The 23974-nt window shown below is 35.0% G+C and overlaps 1 protein-coding gene across 2 annotated transcripts in view; it reads right to left on the reverse strand.

The window, feature by feature from the left end:
- LOC138793298 (KN motif and ankyrin repeat domains 1-like) overlaps positions 1–19776 on the reverse strand; it is a 40577-nt gene extending 20801 nt beyond the window's left edge. Inside the window, exon 1 of one of the 2 annotated variants that reach the window (XM_069971818.1) lies at positions 19599–19776. The gene's annotated coding sequence lies outside the window, so the exon portion shown is untranslated. Of the gene's footprint in view, positions 1–19594 lie in introns of both variants that reach the window. The other variant, XM_069971819.1, reaches the window with a different exon arrangement.
- Positions 19777–23974: the final 4198 nt, after the last annotated feature.

Below are 23974 nucleotides of genomic sequence, written 5' to 3' on the forward strand. Positions count from 1 at the left end.
AATGTATAGTATAGTATAGTACAGTATAGGATAGTATAGTAATGTATAGTATAGTACAGTATAGTAATGTATAGTATAGTACAGTATAGTATAGTATAGTATAGTAATGTATAGTATAGTATAGTAATGTATAGTACAGTATAGTAATGTATAGTAATGTATAGTAATGTATAGTACAGTATAGTAATGTATAGTAATGTATAGTATAGTAATGTATAGTAATGTATAGTAATGTATAGTAATGTATAGTATAGTAATGTATAGTAAAGTATAGTCATGTATAGTAATGTATAGTAATGTATAGTATAGTAATGTATAGTAATGTATAGTAATGTATAGTAAAGTATAGTAATGTATAGTAAAGTATAGTAATGTATAGTATAGTATAGTATAGTAATGTATAGTAATGTATAGTATAGTATAGTATAGTAATGTATAGTATAGTAATGTATAGTAATGTATAGTATAGTATAGTATAGTAATGTATAGTATAGTAATGTATAGTATAGTACAGTATAGTAATGTATAGTATAGTAATGTATAGTATAGTATAGTATAGTAATGTATAGTACAGTACAGTATAGTAATGTATAGTACAGTAATGTATAGTACAGTACAGTATAGTAATGTATAGTATAGTAATGTATAGTAATGTATAGTACAGTACAGTATAGTAATGTATAGTATAGTAATGTATAGTACAGTACAGTATAGTAATGTATAGTACAGTACAGTATAGTAATGTATAGTATAGTACAGTATAGTAATGTATAGTACAGTACAGTATAGTAATGTATAGTATAGTAATGTATAGTAATGTATAGTATAGTACAGTATAGTAATGTATAGTACAGTACAGTATAGTAATGTATAGTATAGTACAGTATAGTAATGTATAGTATAGTACAGTATAGTAATGTATAGTACAGTACAGTATAGTAATGTATAGTATAGTAATGTATAGTAATGTATAGTATAGTAATGTATAGTATAGTACAGTATAGTATAGTACAGTATAGTAATGTATAGTATAGTATAGTATAGTAATGTATAGTACAGTACAGTATAGTAATGTATAGTATAGTAATGTATAGTAATGTATAGTATAGTACAGTATAGTAATGTATAGTACAGTACAGTATAGTAATGTATAGTATAGTACAGTATAGTAATGTATAGTATAGTACAGTATAGTAATGTATAGTACAGTACAGTATAGTAATGTATAGTATAGTACAGTATAGTAATGTATAGTATAGTACAGTATAGTATAGTATAGTACAGTATAGTATAGTAATGTATAGTATAGTACAGTATAGTATAGTACAGTATAGTAATGTATAGTATAGTAATGTATAGTAATGTATAGTACAGTACCGTATAGTACAGTACAGTATAGTACAGTATAGTACAGTATAGTACCAGTATAGTAATGTCCCTACTAGTATAGCTACAGTATATGGATAGGAATAGTATAGTATAGTATAGTACGAGTTATAGTAATGTTATAGTATAGTAATGTATAGTAATGTAATAGTAATGGTATAGTAATGTATAGTATAGTAATGTATAGTAATGTATAGTAATGTATAGTAATGTATAGTATAGTAATGTATAGTAAAGATAGTCATGTATAGTAATGTATAGTACTGTATAGTATAGTAATGTATAGTAATGTATAGTAATGTATAGTAAAGTATAGTAATGTATAGTAAAGTATAGTAATGTGATAGTATAGTATAGTATAGTAATGTATAGTAATGTATAGTATAGTATAGTATAGTAATGTATAGTATAGTAATGTATAGTCAATGTATAGTATAGTACAGTATAGTAATGTATAGTATAGTAATGTATATGTATAGTAACAGTATAGTAATGTATAGTATAGTACAGTATAGTATAGTATAGTATAGTAATGTATAGTACAGTACAGTATAGTAATGTATAGTACAGTAATGTATAGTACAGTACAGTATAGTAATGTATAGTATAGTAATGTATAGTAATGTATAGTACAGTACAGTATAGTAATGTATAGTATAGTAATGTATAGTACAGTACAGTATAGTAATGTATAGTACAGTACAGTATAGTAATGTATAGTATAGTACAGTATAGTAATGTATAGTACAGTACAGTATAGTAATGTATAGTATAGTAATGTATAGTAATGTATAGTATAGTACAGTATAGTAATGTATAGTACAGTACAGTATAGTAATGTATAGTATAGTACAGTATAGTAATGTATAGTATAGTACAGTATAGTAATGTATAGTACAGTACAGTATAGTAATGTATAGTATAGTAATGTATAGTAATGTATAGTATAGTAATGTATAGTATAGTACAGTATAGTATAGTACAGTATAGTAATGTATAGTATAGTATAGTATAGTAATGTATAGTACAGTACAGTATAGTAATGTATAGTATAGTAATGTATAGTAATGTATAGTATAGTACAGTATAGTAATGTATAGTACAGTACAGTATAGTAATGTATAGTATAGTACAGTATAGTAATGTATAGTATAGTACAGTATAGTAATGTATAGTACAGTACAGTATAGTAATGTATAGTATAGTACAGTATAGTAATGTATAGTATAGTACAGTATAGTATAGTATAGTACAGTATAGTATAGTAATGTATAGTATAGTACAGTATAGTATAGTACAGTATAGTAATGTATAGTATAGTAATGTATAGTAATGTATAGTATAGTACAGTATAGTACAGTACAGTATAGTACAGTATAGTACAGTATAGTACAGTATAGTAATGTATAGTATAGTACAGTATAGGATAGGATAGTATAGTATAGTATAGTACAGTATAGTAATGTATAGTATAGTAATGTATAGTAATGTATAGTACAGTATATAAGATAGTAATGTATAGTATAGTTATGTAATAGTATAGTATAGTAATGTATAGTATGTATAGTACATATAGTAATGTATAGTATAGTAATGTATAGTATAGTATAGTACAGTATAGTAATGTATAGTATAGTAATGTATAGTATAGTATAGTACGTATAGGAATGTATAGTACAGTATGTAGTAGTATGTATAGTAAGTATAGTATAGTATAGTACAGTATAGTAATGTATAGTATGTAATGTATAGTATAGTATAGGTACAGTATAGTAATGTATAGTATAGTAATGTATAGTATAGTATAGTACAGTATAGTATAGTATAGTACAGTATAGTAATGTATAGTAATGTATAGTATAGGATAGTATAGTATTAGCAGTTAGTATAGTACGTATAGAGTATAGTATAGTATAGTATAGTATAGTACAGTATAGTAATGTATAGTACAGTATAGTAATGTATAGTATAGTAATGTATAGTACAGTATAGTAATGTATAGTATAGTATAGTAATGTATAGTATAGTAATGTATAGTATAGTATAGTACAGTATAGTAATGTATAGTACAGTATAGTAATGTATAGTATAGTAATGTATAGTATAGTAATGTATAGTAATGTATAGTACAGTATAGTAATGTATAGTATAGTATAGTACAGTATAGTAATGTATAGTACAGTATAGTAATGTATAGTATAGTATAGTAATGTATAGTATAGTATAGTACAGTATAGTAATGTATAGTACAGTATAGTAATGTATAGTATAGTATAGTAATGTATAGTATAGTAATGTATAGTACAGTATAGTAATGTATAGTATAGTATAGTAATGTATAGTATAGTAATGTATAGTATAGTATAGTACAGTATAGTAATGTATAGTACAGTATAGTAATGTATAGTATAGTATAGTAATGTATAGTATAGTATAGTATAGTAATGTATAGTAATGTATAGTAATGTATAGTATAGTATAGTAATGTATAGTATAGTAATGTATAGTATAGTATAGTACAGTATAGTAATGTATAGTACAGTATAGTAATGTATAGTATAGTATAGTATAGTAATGTATAGTATAGTATAGTATAGTAATGTATAGTACAGTATAGTAATGTATAGTAATGTATAGTACAGTATAGTAATGTATAGTATAGTAATGTATAGTATAGTATAGTACAGTATAGTAATGTATAGTATAGTAATGTATAGTATAGTATAGTACAGTATAGTAATGTATAGTATAGTAATGTATAGTATAGTATAGTACAGTATAGGATAGTATAGTACAGTATAGTAATGTATAGTAATGTATAGTATAGTATAGTATAGTATAGTATAGTACAGTATAGTATAGTATAGTAATGTATAGTATAGTATAGTACAGTATAGGATAGTATAGTAATGTATAGTATAGTACAGTATAGTAATGTATAGTATAGTACAGTATAGTATAGTATAGTATAGTAATGTATAGTATAGTATAGTACAGTATAGGATAGTATAGTAATGTATAGTATAGTACAGTATAGTAATGTATAGTATAGTATAGTACAGTATAGGATAGTATAGTACAGTATAGTAATGTATAGTAATGTATAGTATAGTATAGTATAGTATAGTATAGTACAGTATAGTATAGTATAGTAATGTATAGTATAGTAATGTATAGTATAGTATAGTAATGTATAGTATAGTATAGTATAGTACAGTATAGTACAGTATAGTAATGTATAGTAATGTATAGTACAGTATAGTAATGTATAGTATAGTAATGTATAGTATAGTATAGTAATGTATAGTATAGTATAGTATAGTAATGTATAGTACAGTATAGTAATGTATAGTAATGTATAGTACAGTATAGTAATGTATAGTATAGTAATGTATAGTATAGTATAGTACAGTATAGTAATGTATAGTATAGTAATGTATAGTATAGTATAGTACAGTATAGTAATGTATAGTATAGTAATGTATAGTATAGTATAGTACAGTATAGGATAGTATAGTACAGTATAGTAATGTATAGTAATGTATAGTATAGTATAGTACAGTATAGTAATGTATAGTATAGTAATGTATAGTATAGTATAGTACAGTATAGTAATGTATAGTATAGTAATGTATAGTATAGTATAGTACAGTATAGGATAGTATAGTACAGTATAGTAATGTATAGTAATGTATAGTATAGTATAGTATAGTATAGTACAGTATAGTATAGTACAGTATAGTAATGTATAGTATAGTACAGTATAGTATAGTATAGTAATGTATAGTATAGTACAGTATAGTAATGTATAGTATAGTACAGTATAGTATAGTATAGTATAGTAATGTATAGTATAGTATAGTACAGTATAGGATAGTATAGTAATGTATAGTATAGTACAGTATAGTAATGTATAGTATAGTATAGTACAGTATAGGATAGTATAGTACAGTATAGTAATGTATAGTAATGTATAGTATAGTATAGTACAGTATAGGATAGTATAGTACAGTATAGTACAGTATAGTAATGTATAGTATTGGTATATACAATTCCAATCCACAGGGCAGCAGATGCGGCTTTATTAATGATCATTAAGTTACCGCTATTAGCAGGACAATAGTAGTATAAATAACCATAAAAACTTCATTGTTAACATCGACAGGGTAAATGTATTTCCATCTGCATGTGATATAACAATATATAGTAATAAGGTAACATGAGGGGAATCTATCCAGAACCATATATATATAGATAGATAGATAGATAGGAAATAGATAGGAGATAGATAGATAGATAGATAGATAGATAGATAGATAGATAGATAGATAGATAGATAGATAGGAGATAGATAGGAGATAGATAGATAGGAGATAGATAGATAGATAGGAGATAGATAGGAGATAGATAGATAGATAGATAGATAGATAGATAGGAGATAGATAGATAGGAGATAGATAGGAGATAGATAGGAGATAGATAGGAGATAGATAGATAGATAGGAGATAGATAGATAGATAGAGAGAGACAGAGAGAAAATACGTATATAGAATACCACAGACACCCCAGATATACTATAGTCACCAGATATACTATAGTCACCAGATATACTATAGTCACCTCATATACTATAGCCACCAGATATACTATAGTCACCAGATATACTATAGTCACCAGATATACTATAGTCACCAGATATACTATAGTCACCAGATATACTATAGCCACCAGATATACTATAGCCACCAGATATACTATAGTCACCAGATATACTATAGTCACCAGATATACTATAACCACCAGATATACTATAGTCACCAGATATACTATAGTCACCAGATATACTATAGTCACCAGGTATACTATAGTCACCAGATATACTATAGTCACCTCATATACTATAGCCACCAGATATACTATAGCCACCAGATATACTATAGTCACCAGATATACTATAGTCACCAGATATACTATAGCCACCAGATATACTATAGCCACCAGATATACTATAGCCACCAGATATAGTCACCAGATATACTATAGTCACCAGATATACTATAGTCACCAGATATACTATAGTCACCAGATATACTATTAGCCACCAGATATACTATAGCCACCAGATATACTATAGTCACCAGATATACTATAGTCACCAGCTATACTATAGGTCACCAGATATACTATAGCCACCAGATATACTATAGCCACCAGATATACTATAGTCACCAGGTATACTATAGTCACCTCATATACTATAGCCACCAGATATACTATAGTCACCAGGTATACTATAGTCACCAGATATACTATAGTCACCAGATATACTATAGCCACCAGATATACTATAGTCACCAGATTACTATAGCCACCAGATATACTATAGTCACCAGATATACTATAGTCACCAGATATACTATAGCCACCAGATATACTATAGTCACCAGATATAGCCACCAGATATAGTAGCACCAGATATACTATAGCCCACCAGATATACTATAGTCCACCAGATATACTATAGTCACCAGATATACTATAGTCACCAGATATAGCCACCAGATATAGTCACCAGATATACTATAGTCACCAGATATACTATAGCCACCAGATATACTATTAGTCACCAGATATACTATAGTCCACCAGATACTATAGCCACAGATATACTATAGCCACCAGATATTACTATAGCCACCAGATATACTATAGTCACCAGATATACTATAGCACCAGATATACTATAGTCCACCAGATATACTATAGCCACCAGATATACTATAGTCACCAGATATACTATAGTCTACCAGATATACTATAGTCACCAGATATACTATAGTCACCAGATATACTATAGTCACCAGATATACTATAGTCACCAGATATACTATAGCCACCAGATATTACTATAGTCACCTCAGATATACTATAGTCACCAGATATAATAGCCACCAGATATACTATAGCCACCAGATATACTATAGTCACCAGATATACTATAGTCACCAGATATACTATAGTCACCAGATATACTATTAGTCCACCAGATATACTATAGCCCACCAGATATACTATAGTCCACCAGAGATACTATAGTCACCAGATATACTATAGTCACCAGATATACTATAGCCCACCAGATATACTATAGCCGACCAGATATACTATAGTCACCAGATATAGTCACCAGATATACTATAGTCACCAGATATACTATATAGTCACCAGATATACTATAGCCACCAGATATACTATAGCGACCAGATATACTATAGTCACCAGATATAGTCACCAGATATACTATAGCCACAGATATACTATAGCACCAGATATACTATAGTCACCTCATATACTATAGCCACCAGATATACTATAGTCACCAGATATACTATAGTCACCAGGTATACTATAGTCACCAGGTATACTATAGTCACCAGATATACTATAGCCACCAGATATACTATAGTCACAGAATATACTATAGTCACAGGTATCCTATAGCCACCAGATATACTATAGCCACCAGATATACTATAGTCACCAGATATACTATAGCCACCAGATATACTATAGTCACCAGATATACTATAGCCACCAGATATACTATAGTCACCAGATATAGTCACCAGATATACTATAGTCACCAGATATACTATAGCCACCAGATATACTATAGTCACCAGATATACTATAGCCACCAGATATACTATAGTCACCAGATATACTATAGTCACCTCATATACTATAGCCACCAGATATACTATAGCCACCAGATATAGTCACCAGATATACTATATAGTCACCAGATATCCTATAGTCACCAGATATACTATAGCCACCAGATATACTATAGCCACCAGATATACTATAGCCACCAGATATACTATAGCCACCAGATATACTATAGTCACCAGATATACTATAGTCACCAGATATACTATAGTCACCAGATATACTATAGTCACCAGATATACTATAGTCACCAGATATACTATAGCCACCAGATATACTGATAAGCCACCAGATAGACTATATTCACCGTCATATACGATAGCCACCAGATATACTATAGTCCACCAGATATACTATAGTCCACAGATATACTATAGTCACCAGATATACTATAGTCACCAGATATACTATAGCCACCAGATATACTATAGCCACCAGATATACTATAGCCACCAGATATCCTATAGTCACCAGATATACTATAGCCACCAGATATACTATAGTCACCAGATATACTATAGCGACCAGATATACTATAGCGACCAGATATACTATAGTCCCCAGATATACTCTAGTCACCAGATATACTATAGTCACCTCATATACTATAGTCCACAAGATATACTATAGGCCACCAGATATACTATAGTCACCAGATCATACTATAGTCCACCTAGATATACTATAGCCACCAGATATACTCATAGTCACCAGATATACTATAGTCCACCAGATATACTATAGTCACCAGATATACTATAGTCACCAGATATACTATAGCACCAGATATTACTATAGCACCAGGATATACTATAGTTCACCAGATATACTATAGTCACCTAGATATACTATAGCCACCAGATATACTATAGTCACCAGATATACTATATAGTCACCAGATATACTATAGCCACCAGATATACTATAGCGACCAGATATACTATAGTCACCAGATATAGTCACCAGATATACTATAGCCACCAGATATACTATAGCCACCAGATATACTATAGTCACCTCATATACTATAGCCACCAGATATACTATAGTCAACAGATATACTATAGTCACCAGGTATACTATAGTCACCAGGTATACTATAGTCACCAGATATACTATAGCCACCAGATATACTATAGTCACCAGATATACTATAGTCACCAGGTATACTATAGCCACCAGATATACTATAGCCACCAGATATACTATAGTCACCAGATATACTATAGCCACCAGATATACTATAGTCACCAGATATACTATAGCCACCAGATATACTATAGTCACCAGATATAGTCACCAGATATACTATAGTCACCAGATATACTATAGTCACCAGATATACTATAGCCACCAGATATACTATAGCCACCAGATATACTATAGTCACCAGATATCCTATAGCCACCAGATATACTATAGTCACCAGATATACTATAGTCACCAGATATACTATAGCCACCAGATATAGTCACCAGATATACTATAGTCACCAGATATACTATAGCCACCAGATATAGCCACCAGATATACTATAGTCACCAGATATACTATAGCCACCAGATATACTATAGCCACCAGATATACTATAGTCACCAGATATACTATAGTCACCAGATATACTATAGCCACCAGATATACTATAGTCACCAGATATACTATAGCCACCAGATATACTATAGTCACCAGATATACTATAGTCACCAGATATACTATAGTCACCAGATATACTATAGTCACCTCATATACTATAGCCACCAGATATACTATAGTCACCAGATATACTATAGCCACTAGATATACTATAGCCACCAGATATACTATAGCCACCAGATATACTATAGCCACCAGATATACTATAGTCACCAGATATACTATAGTCACCAGATATACTATAGTCACCTCATATACTATAGCCACCAGATATACTATAGTCACCAGATATACTATAGTCACCAGATATACTATAGTCACCAGATATACTATAGTCACCAGATATACTATAGCCACCAGATATACTATAGCCACCAGATATACTATAGTCACCAGATATACTATAGTCACCAGATATACTATAACCACCAGATATACTATAGTCACCAGATATACTATAGTCACCAGATATACTATAGTCACCAGGTATACTATAGTCACCAGATATACTATAGTCACCTCATATACTATAGCCACCAGATATACTATAGTCACCAGATATACTATAGTCACCAGATATACTATAGCCACCAGATATACTATAGCCACCAGATATACTATAGCCACCAGATATAGTCACCAGATATACTATAGTCACCAGATATACTATAGTCACCAGATATACTATAGTCACCAGATATACTATAGCCACCAGATATACTATAGTCACCAGATATACTATAGTCACCAGATATACTATAGGTCACCAGATATACTATAGCCACCAGATATACTATAGCCACCAGATATACTATAGTCACCAGGTATACTATAGTCACCTCATATACTATAGCCACCAGATATACTATAGTCACCAGGTATACTATAGTCACCAGATATACTATAGTCACCAGATATACTATAGCCACCAGATATACTATAGTCACCAGATATACTATAGCCACCAGATATACTATAGTCACCAGATATACTATAGTCACCAGATATACTATAGCCACCAGATATACTATAGTCACCAGATATAGCCACCAGATATAGTCACCAGATATACTATAGCCACCAGATATACTATAGTCACCAGATATACTATAGTCACCAGATATACTATAGTCACCAGATATAGCCACCAGATATAGTCACCAGATATACTATAGCCACCACATATACTATAGTCACCAGATATACTATAGTCACCAGATATACTATAGCCACCAGATATACTATAGTCACCAGATATACTATAGCCACCAGATATACTATAGCCACCAGATATACTATAGCCACCAGATATACTATAGCCACCAGATATACTATAGTCACCAGATATACTATAGCCACCAGATATACTATAGTCACCAGATATACTATAGCTACCAGATATACTATAGTCACCAGATATACTATAGTCACCAGATATAGTCACCTCATATACTATAGTCACCAGATATACTATAGCCACCAGATATAGTCACCTCATATACTATAGTCACCAGATATACTATAGCCACCAGATATACTATAGCCACCAGATATACTATAGCCACCAGATATACTATAGTCACCTCATATACTATAGCCACCAGATATACTATAGCCACCAGATATACTATAGTCACCAGATATACTATAGCCACCAGATATACTATAGCGACCAGATATACTATAGCCACCAGATATAGTCACCAGATATACTATAGTCACCAGATATAGTCACCAGATATACTATAGTCACCAGATATACTATATAGTCACCAGATATACTATAGCCACCAGATATACTATAGCGACCAGATATACTATAGTCACCAGATATAGTCACCAGATATACTATAGCCACCAGATATACTATAGCCACCAGATATACTATAGTCACCTCATATACTATAGCCACCAGATATACTATAGTCACCAGATATACTATAGTCACCAGGTATACTATAGTCACCAGGTATACTATAGTCACCAGATATACTATAGCCACCAGATATACTATAGTCACCAGATATACTATAGTCACCAGGTATACTATAGCCACCAGATATACTATAGCCACCAGATATACTATAGTCACCAGATATACTATAGCCACCAGATATACTATAGTCACCAGATATACTATAGCCACCAGATATACTATAGTCACCAGATATAGTCACCAGATATACTATAGTCACCAGATATACTATAGTCACCAGATATACTATAGTCACCAGATATACTATAGCCACCAGATATACTATAGTCACCAGATATACTATAGTCACCTCATATACTATAGCCACCAGATATACTATAGCCACCAGATATAGTCACCAGATATACTATATAGTCACCAGATATCCTATAGTCACCAGATATACTATAGCCACCAGATATACTATAGCCACCAGATATACTATAGCCACCAGATATACTATAGCCACCAGATATACTATAGTCACCAGATATACTATAGTCACCAGATATACTATAGTCACCAGATATACTATAGTCACCAGATATACTATAGCCACCAGATATACTATAGCCACCAGATATACTATAGTCACCTCATATACTATAGCCACCAGATATACTATAGCCACCAGATATACTATAGCCACCAGATATACTATAGTCACCAGATATACTATAGTCACCAGATATACTATAGCCACCAGATATACTATAGCCACCAGATATACTATAGCCACCAGATATCCTATAGTCACCAGATATACTATAGCCACCAGATATACTATAGTCACCAGATATACTATAGTCACCAGATATACTATAGCGACCAGATATACTATAGCCACCAGATATACTATAGTCACCAGATATACTATAGTCACCAGATATACTATAGCCACCAGATATACTATAGCCACCAGATATACTATAGTCACCAGATATACTATAGTCACCAGATATACTATAGTCACCAGATATACTATAGTCACCAGATATACTATAGCCACCAGATATACTATAGTCACCAGATATACTATAGTCACCAGATATACTATAGTCACCAGATATACTATAGCCACCAGATATACTATAGCGACCAGATATACTATAGTCACCAGATATAGTCACCAGATATACTATAGTCACCAGATATACTATATAGTCACCAGATATACTATAGCCACCAGATATACTATAGCGACCAGATATACTATAGTCACCAGATATAGTCACCAGATATACTATAGCCACCAGATATACTATAGCCACCAGATATACTATAGTCACCTCATATACTATAGCCACCAGATATACTATAGTCACCAGATATACTATAGTCACCAGGTATACTATAGTCACCAGGTATACTATAGTCACCAGATATACTATAGCCACCAGATATACTATAGTCACCAGATATACTATAGTCACCAGGTATACTATAGCCACCAGATATACTATAGCCACCAGATATACTATAGTCACCAGATATACTATAGCCACCAGATATACTATAGTCACCAGATATACTATAGCCACCAGATATACTATAGTCACCAGATATAGTCACCAGATATACTATAGTCACCAGATATACTATAGTCACCAGATATACTATAGCCACCAGATATACTATAGCCACCAGATATACTATAGTCACCAGATATCCTATAGCCACCAGATATACTATAGTCACCAGATATACTATAGTCACCAGATATACTATAGCCACCAGATATAGTCACCAGATATACTATAGTCACCAGATATACTATAGCCACCAGATATAGCCACCAGATATACTATAGTCACCAGATATACTATAGCCACCAGATATACTATAGCCACCAGATATACTATAGTCACCAGATATACTATAGTCACCAGATATACTATAGCCACCAGATATACTATAGTCACCAGATATACTATAGCCACCAGATATACTATAGTCACCAGATATACTATAGTCACCAGATATACTATAGTCACCAGATATACTATAGTCACCTCATATACTATAGCCACCAGATATACTATAGTCACCAGATATACTATAGCCACTAGATATACTATAGCCACCAGATATACTATAGCCACCAGATATACTATAGCCACCAGATATACTATAGTCACCAGATATACTATAGTCACCAGATATACTATAGCCACCAGATATACTATAGCCACCAGATATACTATAGTCACCAGATATACTATAGTCACCAGGTATACTATAGCCACCAGATATACTATAGTCACCAGATATAGTCACCAGATATACTATAGCCACCAGATATACTATAGTCACCAGATATACTATAGCCACCAGATATACTATAGTCACCAGATATACTATAGCCACCAGATATACTATAGCCACCAGATATACTATAGTCACCAGATATACTATAGTCACCAGATATACTATAGCCACCAGATATACTATAGTCACCAGATATACTATAGTCACCAGGTATACTATAGTCACCTCATATACTATAGCCACCAGATATACTATAGTCACCAGGTATACTATAGTCACCAGATATACTATAGTCACCAGATATACTATAGCCACCAGATATAGTCACCAGATATACTATAGTCACCAGATATACTATAGTCACCAGATATACTATAGTCACCAGATATACTATAGTCACCAGATATACTATAGTCACCAGATATACTATAGCCACCAGATATACTATAGTCACCAGATATACTATAGTCACCAGATATACTATAGTCACCTCATATACTATAGCCACCAGATATACTATAGCCACCAGATATACTATAGCCACCAGATATACTATAGCCACTAGATATACTATAGCCACCAGATATACTATAGTCACCAGATATACTATAGTCACCAGATATACTATAGTCACCAGATATACTATAGTCACCAGATATACTATAGCCACCAGATATACTATAGTCACCAGATATACTATAGTCACCAGATATACTATAGTCACCTCATATACTATAGCCACCAGATATACTATAGCCACCAGATATACTATAGTCACCAGATATACTATAGTCACCAGATATACTATAGTCACCAGGTATACTATAGTCACCTCATATACTATAGCCACCAGATATACTATAGTCACCAGGTATACTATAGTCACCAGATATACTATAGTCACCAGATATACTATAGCCACCAGATATAGTCACCAGATATACTATAGTCACCAGATATACTATAGTCACCAGATATACTATAGCCACCAGATATACTATAGCCACTAGATATACTATAGCCACCAGATATACTATAGTCACCAGATATACTATAGTCACCAGATATACTATAGCCACCAGATATACTATAGTCACCAGATATACTATAGCCACCAGATATACTATAGTCACCAGATATACTATAGTCACCAGATATACTATAGTCACCAGATATACTATAGTCACCAGATATACTATAGTCACCTCATATACTATAGCCACCAGATATACTATAGCCACCAGATATACTATAGTCACCAGATATACTATAGTCACCAGATATACTATAGTCACCAGGTATACTATAGTCACCTCATATACTATAGTCACCAGATATACTATAGTCACCAGGTATACTATAGTCACCTCATATACTATAGCCACCAGATATACTATAGTCACCAGGTATACTATAGTCACCAGATATACTATAGTCACCAGATATACTATAGCCACCAGATATAGTCACCAGATATACTATAGTCACCAGATATACTATAGTCACCAGATATACTATAGCCACCAGATATACTATAGCACTAGATATACTATAGCCACCAGATATACTATAGTCACCAGATATACTATAGTCACCAGATATACTATAGTCACCAGATATACTATAGCCACCAGATATACTATAGTCACCAGATATACTATAGCCACCAGATATACTATAGTCACCAGATATACTATAGTCACCAGATATACTATAGTCACCAGATATACTATAGTCACCAGATATACTATAGTCACCTCATATACTATAGCCACCAGATATACTATAGCCACCAGATATACTATAGTCACCAGATATACTATAGTCACCAGATATACTATAGTCACCAGGTATACTATAGTCACCTCATATACTATAGCCACCCACCAGATATACTATAGTCACCAGATATACTATAGCCACCAGATATACTATAGCCACTAGATATACTATAGCCACCAGATATACTATAGTCACCAGATATACTATAGTCACCAGGTATACTATAGTCACCTCATATACTATAGCCACCAGATATACTATAGTCACCAGATATACTATAGCCACCAGATATACTATAGTCACCAGATATACTATAGCCACCAGATATACTATAGCCACCAGATATACTATAGCCACCAGATATACTATAGTCACCAGATATACTATAGTCACCAGATATACTATAGTCACCAGATATACTATAGTCACCAGATATACTATAGTCACCAGATATACTATAGTCACCTCATATACTATAGCCACCAGATATACTATAGCCACCAGATATACTATAGTCACCAGATATACTATAGTCACCAGATATACTATAGTCACCAGATATACTATAGTCACCAGATATACTATAGTCACCTCATATACTATAGCCACCAGATATACTATAGCCACCAGATATACTATAGCCACCAGATATACTATAGTCACCAGATATCCTATAGCCACCAGATATACTATAGTCACCAGATATACTATAGTCACCAGATATACTATAGCCACCAGATATAGTCACCAGATATACTATAGTCACCAGATATACTATAGCCACCAGATATAGCCACCAGATATACTATAGTCACCAGATATACTATAGCCACCAGATATACTATAGTCACCAGATATACTATAGTCACCAGATATACTATAGTCACCAGGTATACTATAGTCACCAGATATACTATAGTCACCAGATATACTATAGTCACCAGATATACTATAGTCACCAGGTATACTATAGTCACCTCATATACTATAGCCACCAGATATACTATAGTCACCAGATATACTATAGCCACCAGATATACTATAGCCACTAGATATACTATAGTCACCAGGTATACTATAGTCACCTCATATACTATAGCCACCAGATATACTATAGTCACCAGATATACTATAGCCACCAGATATACTATAGTCACCAGATATACTATAGTCACCAGATATACTATAGCCACCAGATATACTATAGCCACCAGATATACTATAGCCACCAGATATACTATAGCCACCAGATATACTATAGTCACCTCATATACTATAGCCACCAGATATACTATAGTCACCAGATATACTATAGTCACCAGATATACTATAGTCACCAGGTATACTATAGCCACCAGATATACTATAGCCACCAGATATACTATAGTCACCAGATATACTATAGCCACCAGATATACTATAGTCACCTCATATACTATAGTCACCAGATATAGTCACCAGATATACTATAGTCACCAGATATACTATAGTCACCAGATATACTATAGCCACCAGATATACTATAGCCACCAGATATACTATAGTCACCAGATATACTATAGCCACCAGATATACTATAGTCACCAGATATAGTCACCAGATATACTATAGTCACCAGATATACTATAGCCACCAGATATACTATAGTCACCAGATATACTATAGCCACCAGATATCCTATAGTCACCAGATATACTATAGTCACCAGATATACTATAGCCACCAGATATACTATAGTCACCAGATATCCTATAGCCACCAGATATAGTCACCAGATATACTATAGTCACCAGATATACTATAGTCACCAGAAATAGTCACCAGATATACTATAGTCACCAGATATACTATAGTCACCAGATATACTATAGTCACCAGATATACTATAGCCACCAGATATACTATAGCCACCAGATATACTATAGCCACCAGATATACTATAGTCACCAGATATACTATAGTCACCAGATATACTATAGCCACCAGATATACTATAGTCACCAGATATACTATAGCCACCAGATATCCTATAGTCACCAGATATACTATAGTCACCAGATATACTATAGCCACCAGATATACTATAGCCACCAGATATACTATAGTCACCAGATATACTATAGTCACCAGATATACTATAGTCACCAGATATACTATAGTCACCAGATATACTATAGCCACCAGATATACTATAGCCACCAGATATACTATAGTCACCAGATATACTATAGCCACCAGATATACTATAGTCACCAGATATACTATAGTCACCAGATATACTATAGCCACCAGATATACTATAGCCACCAGATATACTATAGCCACCAGATATACTATAGCCACCAGATATAGTCACCAGATATACTATAGTCACCAGATATACTATAACCACCAGATATACTATAGTCACCAGATATACTATAGTCACCAGATATAGTCACCAGATATACTATAGTCACCAGATATACTATAGTCACCAGATATACTATAGTCACCAGATATAGTCACCAGATATACTATAGTCACCAGATATACTATAGTCACCAGATATACTATAGCCACCAGATATACTATAGCCACCAGATATAGCCACCAGATATACTATAGTCACCAGATATACTATAGCCACCAGATATAGTCACCAGATATACTATAGCCACCAGATATACTATAGTCACCAGATATACTATAGTCACCAGATATACTATAGTCACCAGATATACTATAGCCACCAGATATAGTCACCAGATATACTATAGCCACCAGATATACTATAGTCACCAGATATACTATAACCACCAGATATACTATAGTCACCAGATATACTATAGCCACCAGATATACTATAGTCACCAGATATAGTCACCAGATATCCTATAGCCACCAGAAATAGTCACCAGATATACTATAGTCACCAGATATACTATAGTCACCAGAAATAGTCACCAGATATACTAGTCACCAGATATACTATAACCACCAGATATACTATAGTCACCAGATATACTATAGTCACCAGATATACTATAGCCACCAGATATACTATAGCCACCAGATATACTATAGCCACCAGATATAGTCACCAGATATACTATAGTCACCAGATATACTATATAGTCACCAGATATACTATAGCCACCAGATATACTATAGTCACCAGATATACTATAGCCACCAGATATACTATAGTCACCAGATATACTATAGCCACCAGATATACTATAGCCACCAGATATACTATAGTCACCAGATATATTATAGTCACCAGATATACTATAGTCACCAGATATACTATAGCCACCAGATATACTATAGCCACCAGATATACTATAGTCACCAGATATACTATAGCCACCAGATATACTATAGTCACCAGATATACTATAGTCACCAGATATACTATAGCCACCAGATATACTATAGTCACCAGATATACTATAGCCACAGGATATACTATAGTCACCAGATATACTATAGCCACCAGATATACTATAGTCACCAGATATACTATAGTCACCAGATATAGTCACCAGATATAGCCACCAGATATACTATATAGCCACCAGATATACTATAGCCACCAGATATACTATAGCCACCAGATATACTATAGTCACCAGATATACTATAGTCACCAGATATACTATAGTCACCAGATATCCTATAGCCACCAGATATAGTCACCAGATATACTATATAGTCACCAGATATACTATAGCCACCAGATATACTATAGTCACCAGATATACTATAGCCACCAGATATACTATAGTCACCAGATATACTATATTCACTCACCTACCTCTTCGCCGCAGTCTATCCTATGGCTTTTAGAATTATTCACAGATTTTCAGCGGTCACACAGAAGACAAGTAGTAATGAAACCTGTAAAACCATCTGTTGTCACAAGAAGTGCGGTTTCCTGAGGATAGGCTCGCTCCTTTCCTTTGGAAAACTCTTCATTGTTGTGGAGTTAGAATCGGATTCCAGCCTGTCAGGAGAATGCGGCCAGCTTCCTGCCGCCATCAAACCTGGAACAATATGGAGGATAAGAAGAGTTAAGCCCCTATAACACGAGGCGATCAGCGGGAGGAAGACGGCACCCAACTCTCATGTCAACGCTCGCTTGCAACTTGTTCCCCACTCTCTGCCGACACTATTACACACGACGAGAGCGAGCGGGGGAGGGGGCTGCATTCATATAATAGGGGCTTTATTGAATAACGTAATCTTCACATACATCTTGTATCTTTTCTTATTCCTGTATGGTGATTCCAAGTAATTGTTCATACTAGGAAGCCCAATCTACAGTCTACTACTACTACAGACCACCACCACCACCACCAATCTACAGTCTACTACAGACCACCACCACCACCAATCTACAGTCTACTACAGACCACCACCACCAATCTACAGTCTACTACAGACCACCACCACCAATCTACAGTCTACTACAGACCACCACCAATCTACAGTCTACTACAGACCACCACCAATCTACAGTCTACTACAGACCACCACCACCACCAATCTACAGTCTACTACAGACCACCACCACCAATCTACAGTCTACTACAGACCACCACCACCACCACTCTACAGTCCAGTTACGCCCAATCTACAGTCTATTACTACTACTAAGCCCGATCTACAGTCGTCTACTACTACTACGAAGCGCAATCTACAGTCTGCTAGTACTATTACTAAGTCCACTCTACATTCTGCTACTACGACTATGCTCAATCTACACTCTACTACTACTACCACTACAATCTACAGTCTACTACTACTACTACTAAGCAGCCCAATATACAGTCTACTACTAAGCCCAATCTACAGTCTATTACTACTACTAAGCCCAATCTACAGTCTACTACTACTACCACTACCAAGCCCAATCTACAGTCTACTACTACTACTACTACTACTACTACAAAGCCCTGTGGGAGTAGCTAGTTAGCTCCATGGGGAAGTCAGTTCAGTTCAGTCTGGTCTAGTCTGAGACACATGTGGTCAGATGCCACTAGAGACACTTAGTTCTTTCAGTACTACTATATCTACTATGAAGTGGTAAACACTACTAAAGGAGAAGAGTGAACCAGTCTAAAACGTGCAGGGATACTTCCTGATACACAAGAGTAACTAGCCTTGATAGGACAAAGCTACCAGAAGGTCTACGTATCGTATCTTGCAGTGCAGATAACTGGGACACCCCCGGGAACTTAACTTCACCCAGATAACCAAGGCTGAGGCTTATATCACCTTAGGACAGCGGTTCCCAACCATGGTGCTGCAGCACACTGGGGCGCCGTGAGAACCCGCCAGGGTTGCCACGGACCCTGGTGGGAATTGTGACACTGTCACTTTAAGTATACCTAGAAGCTGCACCAAATGCTTTCATGTTCTTCCCACTCACTGGGTAAGCGGGCAGAGCATTCAAGTGAACAGAATGTAGGAGCAGGAACTGTTAGCATCCTGCTCCTACATTCAATCCCATGGGCTGCCGTCACTTCATGCCTGCAGCCTATGGGATGCCGGGACGTGATCTCTCCAGCAGGCGTGATGATGTGAAGCCTTGGCACCTGCCAGAGGATCCGTCCCTGTAGCTCAAAGGATGAAATCGGAAGAAGCAGAATAGCTTCTCCCTGTATCCACACAGCACAGATTAGGTGAGTATGAGGTTTGTTTTTTTATTGGTGCATAGCGGATAAGGGGCACAGCATGGGGGATATTATTACTAGGGGCAGAGCAGGGGGTACATTATTACTGTGAGGCACAGCTTGGGGGACATTATTGCTAAGATGGGCAGAGCAGGGGGTACATTATTGCTATGGAGGCCACAGCAGGGGGCATTTTTATGAAGGGCATAACAGGGGGCATTGTTACTAAATAAAGTGCACATTAGGGGGCATTATTCCTATATCAAGGGCTTTGGACACTATTACTATGTGGGGGGCACAGCATGGGGTATTATTACTATATGGAGGGCATATCAGGAGGCATTATTGTATGGGGGTACACAGCAGGGGGCATTATTAGTATATGAGGGAACAGCAGTGAATCCTACATACAGGGGGCAAATCAGGGGACATTATTATTATTCATTGAGGGGCACAGCAGGGGGCAGTGTTACTATTTGGGGGCACAGCAGGGTATACTACATACAGGGGGCAACCCACATACCTACTTGCTTTACTTACTATAACACCAAACAGCACAGTTACTACAGTTTGGGAGATAATATTAAGAAATAAAAGAAAAAAAGCTGCCAGAAATGTGCAGAGCCTAAGATGTTTGTCTGGCAGGGTCTGAACCGATCAACTATAGTGGTGGTCTGGGCCAGATGGAGAGGAAAAGGGAAAGTGATGCCTCAGCTCAAAGAAGACTTCACCAGTGAGTCACTGAATGGTGTTTTTTTGTATTTTGTAGAACGTTATTTGGTAGGGGTGCCCCGAGCTAACTTTTTTTCCCAAGGGGTGCCCCGAGGTGGAAAATGTTGGGAAGCACTGCCCTAGGAGGACGAGTAACTTGACACTGTAGGGCAGAAGGTGGTCAGACTAAAGTATATAAAAGGGTACAAATAAACTTCTTACTCTCAAGTTCCACCAAAGTACATTGCTATATTGGGTTAGGACTCCCTTGACATGCTATGCTTCTCTCTACTCTACTTTCAACTCTTCAAGCACCGCTACAACTACTTATACTCTACTCTACTTTTTAAGTATTGCCTAAGCACAAACAAGTTCAAGCACTAAAGTCAGTGTGAAGATTTATCTATACACACTAGCCGAACACCTTGGGTTATTTTTCCTTCTTTCTGTGGGTGGCGGTACCGATAGTCTGGGTGGGTTAATTGCCACTCAGGACTATTCTGGCAAGAGCCCAAGGGACACAGCCTAGCAGGTCACCGACCATTTGGGGTACACTACAGACCAGCCGTGCTGTGGACTAGCACCGGCGTTACGACATTACCATCACTGGCCGAGTAGTGCACCACACTACTACTACTGAGTCCAATCTACAGTCTACTACTACTACAAAGCCCACTTTGCCGTCTGCTGCACACAAGCCTAGATTCCCAAGATCTGTGGGAAGTTACTGCTTGTTGTGTTGGGATGTCACATGGATCCAGTAGATTTCATTTTTGTTCTTAAGATTCTATTGTTCTTTAGAGCAAAATTGTTTTCAAACTTACTATATTGTATCCTATTTATATCTTCCTTTGATATGTAACTGTATTGTTATTGATAAAATTTGAAAAATCCAATAAAAATATTTGGGAAATTAGAGAAGAGTGAATCATTCATCTAAACAAAACAAAACACAGGCCGCCGACCTTCCAGTGCTGCTCCGCTCCCTGCCACTCCTTCCAGGATGCCAGGAAAAGCTGAATGCAATCCTGGGATACTTCTCCCAGTTTCCCAGGATTGGATCTAGCTTTTCCCGGCACCCGGGGCGGAGCACCAGAAAGCGGAGCAGCACTGAAAGGCCGGCGGCTTCATGATCAGAGGCTTAGCTTCGTTTGCTGTTCTGTAGTTGAAATGTTCTGCAGGAGGCACAAACAATATGTGCAATGGCCAAACCCAGCAGAAAGCCTGAGGCAGGAAGGAGGAGGGGCGGGTTTGCTCTGACATTTCGCAGGCCTTGTAAAAGAATCTCCTGTAAGACGCACACTTCATACCTGGGGATTAGTTTTTGAAGCGTGATTTGGTATCATCATCTAAACAATTTCCCTCAAGCAACAGCACAAAAAGAGGTAACCACCTGCATAGTGACCTCAATTTACAGACCATTCTTCTTGACATATTAAAAAGTATGACAACTGGGAAAGCCACGGGTCACCACACCCAGAGAGATAAAATGGAGGCATAGGTGGTAAGTAGACCCCAGGGCACGAATGCTGGGCAGTCTGTGTGCAGGTCAGGGCGGTTGAGTTAGAAACAGTAGAATAAAAAACAAACAGGTCATGGACCTTTAGTTGTGGGCAGTGATGTGTAGAACAGATTGTCCCTTTAAGAGGCCGTCAGCCACTGCATGCGTCCTGCCAACAGGCAGAGTGACTGGGAGCAGAATGGGAACGTCACTTCAGGTGATAGGGAACCCTCATGTGGCTGATTGAATTTCTATTGAAGAACTTGGGAGGGAAACACCAGAAAAAGGAGAACTCTTCCAGAG

This window comes from Dendropsophus ebraccatus, chromosome 5 (genome assembly GCF_027789765.1).
Source record: "Dendropsophus ebraccatus isolate aDenEbr1 chromosome 5, aDenEbr1.pat, whole genome shotgun sequence".
In the NCBI taxonomy this organism is placed as follows: Eukaryota; Metazoa; Chordata; class Amphibia; order Anura; family Hylidae; genus Dendropsophus; species Dendropsophus ebraccatus.